Source organism: Nanorana parkeri, unplaced genomic scaffold (genome assembly GCF_000935625.1).
Source record: "Nanorana parkeri isolate BGI_ZX_2015 unplaced genomic scaffold, ASM93562v1 scaffold112, whole genome shotgun sequence".
Taxonomy (NCBI): Eukaryota; Metazoa; Chordata; class Amphibia; order Anura; family Dicroglossidae; genus Nanorana; species Nanorana parkeri.
In genome coordinates this window covers 1681416-1688563 of record NW_017306380.1, presented here as the reverse complement: position 1 = coordinate 1688563, position 7148 = coordinate 1681416, and positions in this window count along the sequence as shown.

Genomic DNA, 7148 nt, shown 5'->3' with positions numbered 1-7148 from the left:
GGCATTGCAAGATTCTCAGAGGCATAGGCATGACTCTCAGACATAGATGCATCATGGGATTTGTAGTTTCACCACAGCTTGAGGGCTGGTGTTTGGCTACCTCTGCTCTATGTGCTTACAATCTAAGGTCCCTATCTCACATACATACAGGAGCCAATTAGCCTAAAAGCAAGTCTTCAGAGTGTGGGAGGCAACCAGAGTACCCGGAGGAAACCCATGTAAGCACAAGGCTCCAAGGCAGAAGCGCTAACCACTACGCCACTGTGCTGACATTGAGCATTGAGCATTGAGCTGTGAGCTGTGAGCTGTGAACAGCTCTATTGAAATGCATTGGATAAGCTACATTGAGCGACATTGAGCTGATATTTGAGCGATTTTGGAGCTGAAATCGCTCAATAAATCGCTCAGTGTGAACGGGGTCTGAAGTTCCCAAGTATACCTATAGACTTGTATATGGGCAGCACGCTGAGTGTCTCCATACTTCAGGTACAGCCCGAGCTTATGGGGGCTCACATAGGACAAGGTGAAATAAACCGCAAATTCTTCAGAACAGAAACAACTAGGACTGTATCTCACCGGTAGGGGATGGTGTTACTTTATTTCTACAAAGATTTGGGGCTCATTCACATCACCTGCACTGGGGTGCATTGGGCAAGAAGCCTTGACCACATGTTGCATGCTGTGTTGGTGTGCACTGCAAAAATAATGAGGTGGAAAGCATTTTATCATACAACCTCACATTGCTGCTGCATGTGTTAGCTTAATGGGAGATAATATAAAAAAATAATAATGCTTGGTCTTCTAGTGCCAGGGAGAGTACTTCCCCTGTACTCTTTCCTGCACAGAAGTCTGATTTATAATGTGCTCACACAGCAACATTTGCACCACATTGCTGCTCCTATTACCAGCTCCATCTGGTGGTAATAATGTGCTGCGAATGCCGTTCATCGCTATACACTATGCAAACGCTTTATCACCCCCTGAGTGATGATGCAAGCAATGATTGTTTAAAACAAAGGTGTATTTGTCCTTTAATGCTCTATTCATTAAAAGAGAACTATGTAGTAACCTTTTCATCCCATAGTTCTCTCACGGGAGGACATATACTAACATCCTCCTGTGACCCAAAGCTCAGTATACAGCGAGCTATATACTAAGAGCGCCGCAGCCGGGACAAATCCCTACAAAACTGTTTAAATCCACCCAGCTGGCTGACTGACAGCAGGCTCTGCCTATCTAGAGGCAGAGCCCGCTGTGCCCGCCCCCTCCCTCATCCGTTCCTCCTGTCAGCTCTGGAGGATCGGAGAGGGGAGGGGGGGGAATCCCTGCGGGGAGCAGTGACTGACAGTCACGTCTCGCTGCAGGGAGATGAACGCAAAGTAAGAGAGTGACGGTATGTGTTCGCTCACTTCCTGATCTATAGAGTCGTCGTGTGACAGTTTCATTGTCACACGTCGGCTCGAACTATGTGTAAATCACTCATCTCATAGTTCTCCTTTAATGCACATGCTCCACATTGCCATTCAGAATGTCGCCCCAGCGCACAATACAGTAGGAAGAAATGCTCCTACCATTCAGGGCGCCACAATGCATGTTGACGAATGAGGTGTAAATAGACTGTGCATTGGGGTGTGCTGCTTTGCCTAAAAGTAAGGCGGATTCAATTTGAGTTTCACATGTTAAAGCTGTTCAGTCAAAGTGAATAGTTTGCCTTAAAGCAACGCGTGTCAATGCATGAAAGAAATGTGCTAATAGGTGTGAATAGAGCCAAGGAGCAGATGTCTGTAATGTTTATGGTCTTGTCAGTCTGTGGAAGGGTGTGTGGATAACAGATATGATCCTTCCCCTGCAGATAACTTGTAGCCCGCGGAGGAATGGCTCATACACACAGTGAGGGTCATTGTCATGAAACATGTGAGGCTCTGCGTGGATTTGGGCACAGCAAAATGAACCTGGCAGCAGACTGTGCCCAGAATTGTTTCCCATTGAAGCTCAGGAGGACCTTTGAAATGAAATATATATCATATATAATAATATAAACACACAATTAATGTCCCCTGCAAAATGATAATTGGCTGGCTTTGTCTGCCTTCATTGCTTCTTGATTCACTGACCAAAAACAAGCAAGCCAATCGGAAAGTCAGAGTGACATCACAGCTTCTGATCTCCATCTTTGTTTTCGGTCAGTAAGTCTGAAAATACTGAACTCCTTGATAACCAGGTAACCAGCATTTTAAAAGGAGAGATTAGCAAAGGCAGCGCGCACATTTCTCTCACTAGCAGATTTCTTTAACAATAACAAGGAGGAATACAAAGGTTGCTGTTGTTAATCTGTGTCTGTAATGGTTATATGGCCGTCATGCTGGTCCCCTGGCTTTAATAGTTTAAGTCACTGGCTTGGAGCAAGTACAGTAGGCTGGATGAACGCCTCATCTGCATAGTTGTCCCGGGTCAGTGACTTGGAGCCTGTATTCCTTTGTATAGATACAATCCAGGTAAGGTGGGTCATCGCTGCAGGAACGATTTTCGGGCTGCTCAGTAATACACAGGAACTGTATGGGGGGCCTTGTAGACATGTGCCTCAAGATATTTTGTATCATCATATCTATGTGGCGGAGTGCCTCTTCATTCAATGACAGGTGTGGGTCCCTTTATCTCAGCTTCCCACAATCCTCTGGACTCTCTTCATCCCCTGAGCTCCTGGACACATGCCCAGGGGATATACATTCCATCTGTTCCCACCCTCTGGGGCTCAGTAAGACCCTGCCTGATAGGACAGCAGTGACTGGGCAAGTGCGCTAACACCAGGTGCTGGGACCGCCCCCATTACGTCTGGTGTCCTGGCCACCAGCTTTGCGCACAAGAGCTGCAGCTTTTGTACAAGACCCAGTCACTGGAGTGGACTTTATTGCAGTCCATTTGGAGAAACAACCCATGCAGTGGAGTGGCCGTACCTTCAACGACCGGAACCTCATGACCGAAGGCATCAGCTGTAGAGTCAGTGCAATGTCTGTTCGAGCAAGCCTGGGACCGCCCCCATTACGTCTGGTGTCCTGGCCACCAGCTTTGCGCACAAGAGCTGCAGCTTTTGTACAAGACCCAGTCACTGGAGTGGACTTTATTGCAGTCCATTTGGAGAAACAACCCATGCAGTGGAGTGGCCGTACCTTCAACGACCGGAACCTCATGACTGAAGGCATAAGCTGTAGAGTCAGTGCAATGTCTGTTCGAGCAAGCCAATCTACTCAGCTATCAGCCTGCCCTCCAGTGAGAGTGTTCTGAAAATTTGTTTGCAGTAAGGAGGTCATAAGAACTTTATCCTTTTTTCCATAAGCTTCACTGAACTCAAAGTGTGCTGCCATCTAATGGCCAGTTGAAGAACTGCTCCATATTACCATGTGCTCTTCTAAACCTGTTTCTTTACTGTTTGTTTGTTTTGAAATGCACTCCTATTGTTCATTCATTATAACCTGTGCAATTCATCTTTAATTTCTGTTTGTTTAGTAAAAATACAAATTACATGTAACCACTGCTCTGATCATTTGGTTGATATTGTTACACAACATCTTTAAGCAGAATTTTTTGAAGACAGAGAATTGGTTTGACAGCCAAGTAACTAGCATTTCCAATAGCATGTCAATAACAACAGCCCTCATTCTTTTCACAGCATCAATATGCTTTTAACGTAATAGAAATGGCATTAGATTAGCCTAAAACTCCCCCAAACATGTTGCAATTTGATTGTACAATCTCCTTTAGATCTACCAACTATTACATAGCACAAGGGCTGGTCTGATTGAATACAGATTGAATTGTTAATTTAGGTCCTCATTACATTTCCTGGTAAATCTGAGCAGAGGCATAACTAGAAACCTTATGCGATGCAAGTGGTGGAACGCCAGGGCCCAGGCACGCATGCGACCGTTGCAACCCTGGTAGTTCTGCCACTGGTATGAGTATCAACCACCCTGGGAGGGAGCTGCGGACCGTTGGCCTGCTGCATGCTGCGAACTGTTGTCCCAGGAGGGAATGTCGGCTCCTCAGAAGTTAATGTCTGTGACAGGAGGAAGAGGGCCCGTTAACCGCCAGGGCGCTGACTTTGCCTCCTGGGACTACAGCTCCCAGCAGTGTTCTCTGTCCCTCTCGTGTTCTCTGTCCCTCTAGTCCAGCCGATTCCTGCACCTCTCTCTACTGGTCATGCTGCCTGGACCTCCAGTCAGTATCCCACACCTCCCTCGCCGCGTTGCCTGCTAGGAAATGAAGTTCCTTGGTCAGCAATACCCCCCTCCCCCTTCTGGCTACAGCATCTACACTACAGTGGCTACAAGTTCTATGAACACCGTGGGCGGCATGCGGTGGCTGTGGGCTCTCTTCTTCCTCTCCGGGGCCCTCCCAACTGGCGGAATGCCAGGGCCCGGTCGCAAAAGTGACCGCTGTAGTTCTGCCAGTGAATCTAGGTCACAATACACGTTACATTCTGACTGCACAATCTTTGTACAATCTTTTTTAGATTTACCCACACTATGTAATATGAGGACCACTCTAATCTATCCAAACAATTTGTGTCCTTGTACTACTCATCTAAAGCCAAACCATTTTCTCGGATGAAGTGTGGAAAGGTGAGAACCCCAGAGGAAGGAAGTCGCCAGCATTACAAAGATGTATTTATCCTGAAAGGATTCTTGATGTGCTGGTGACATTTCTTCAAGTAATTCATGCAACTAGCGGCACCATCCGCTTTCACTGCGAGCACCCTCCCCTGTCTTTGGGGTATCCGGTAAAGAGTGCAACACGTCTTCTATATATTTCTCTCCCGTTCATAGAAGGACACAGGGCAACAGATCGTAGATCCTGAATGTAAGGGTATATCGCCACCTGCAGGAGTAGGACGCTAGGCAAAAAACTACCATTCAGGATCTACGATCTGTTGCCCTGTGTCCTACCATTCAGAATCTAGATCTGTTGCCCTGTGTCCTACCATTCAGGATCTACGATCTGTTGCTCTGTGTCCTACCATTCAGGATCTATTATCTGTTGCCCTGTGTCCTACCATTCAGGATCTACGATCTGTTGCCTTGTGTCCTACCATTCAGGATCTACGATCTGTTGCCTTGTGTCCTACCATTCAGGATCTACGATCTGGTGTCCTTCAATGTACGGAGAGAAAAGTATTTTACTGTGAGTAAAAAAATCCAATTTTTGTATTTGTAAACAATTCACAGAGTCATTCCTTCTATGAAACTCTGTGGACAAGCATTCTGTGTAAAAGGAAGCAGAAACAAGTATATTGCGTATATATTTTCCCCCCAAGTGAAATGTTAAATTAGGGAAATACCACGTGATTTGATCCCCTGCAGATTTTGTACGTTTGCCCACTTACAAAGAAATGAAAGGTCTATCATTTTTATCATAGGTGTATTTTAAATGATAGACACAGAATATCAACCAAAATCCAGAAAAAACACATGATATAAATGTTATAAATTGAGTTGTAGTTCAGTGAGTGAAATAAGTATTTGATCCCCAAGCAAAACATGACTTAGTACTTGGTGGAGAAACCCCTTGTTGGCAAGCACAGAGGTAAGACTTGTAGTTGATTGCCAGGTTTGCACACATCTCAGTAGAGATTTTGGTCCACTCTTTACAGATCTTCTCTAAATCCTTAAGGTTTCTTGCCTGTCGCTTGGCAACTCGAACTTTCAGGTCCATCCATAAATGTTCTATAGGATGAAGGTCTGGAGACTGGCTAGGCCACTCCATGACCTTAATGTGCTTCTTCTTGAGCCACTGCTTTGTTGCCTTGGCGGCATGTTTTGGGTCATTGTCATGCTAAAAGACCCATCCACGACCCATCTTCAGTGTTCTGGATGAGGGAAGGAGGTTCTCATCCAAGATTTTACAATACATTGCCCCATCCATTGGCCCCTCAATGCGGCAAAGTCGGTCTGTACCTTTAGCAGAGAAACAGCCCCAAAGCATAATGTTTCCACCTCCGTGCTTGACTGTAGGGATGGTGTTCTTAGGGTCATAGTCAGCATTTTTCTTCCTCCAAACACTGCGAGTCGAGTTAATGTCCAAGAGCTCAATTTTGGTCTCATCTGACCGCAGCACTTTCTCCCAATCCTTCTCTGAATCATTTAGATGTTCATTGGCAAACTTCAGACAGGCCTCTACATGTGCCTTCTTGAGGAGGGGGACCTTGCGGGAGCTGCAGGATCTCAATACATGGTGGTGTATTGTGTTACCAATGGTTTGTTTGGTGACTGTGGTCCCAACTGCCTTGAGATCATTCACAAGCTCCTCACATGTAGGTCTTGGCTGATCCCTCACTTTTCTCATGATCATCTTTACCCCATGAGGCGAAATCTTGCATGGAGCTCCAGACCGAGGGCGAGTGATGGATATTTTGTATTCCTTCCATTTGCAAAAAATCGCACAGTTGTTTCCTTCTCACCAAGCTTCTTGCTGATAGTCTTGTAGCCCATTCCAGCCTTGTGCAGGTCTACAATCTTGTCCCTAGCGTCCTTTGACAGCTCTTTGATCTTGCCGATGGTGGTGAGGTTTGAATGGAAGGGATGCACCGATACCGATACTAGTATCGATGGCGATTCCGAGTATTTGGGCAAGTACTCATACTCGCCCAAATGCTCCGATGCCTAGCACAAGTACTTCCGGTATCAGGAAGCCGGGCAGCGCGTCATTATTCCGAGCCAATTCCGAGTATTTGGGCAAGTACTCGTACTCGCCAAAATGCTCCGATGCCTAGCACGAGTACTTCCGGTATTGACCGGGAAGCGGCTCCATGCTCTCTCGTCACTTGTGATGAGAGAGCATGGAGCCGCCTTCCCGGCCAATCAGGAAGCCGAGCAGCGTGTAATGACGCGCTGCCTGGCTTCCTGATTGGTCGGGAAGCTGGCCAATCAGGAAACTGGCCTCGTGAGGTAAGGTTACCTTACCTTAGTATGTGCAGCCTGCCACCCAGCCGGAGCCGTCCAATCAGGAAGTCAGGCGCCGCCTAATGACGCGACGCCCTGCTTTCTGATTGGCCGGGAAACTGGCTTCATGCTCCCTCGTCATCTCATGACAAGAGAGCATGGAGGCGGCCTCCCGGCCAATCAGAAAGCAGGGTGTTGCGTCGTTACACGACG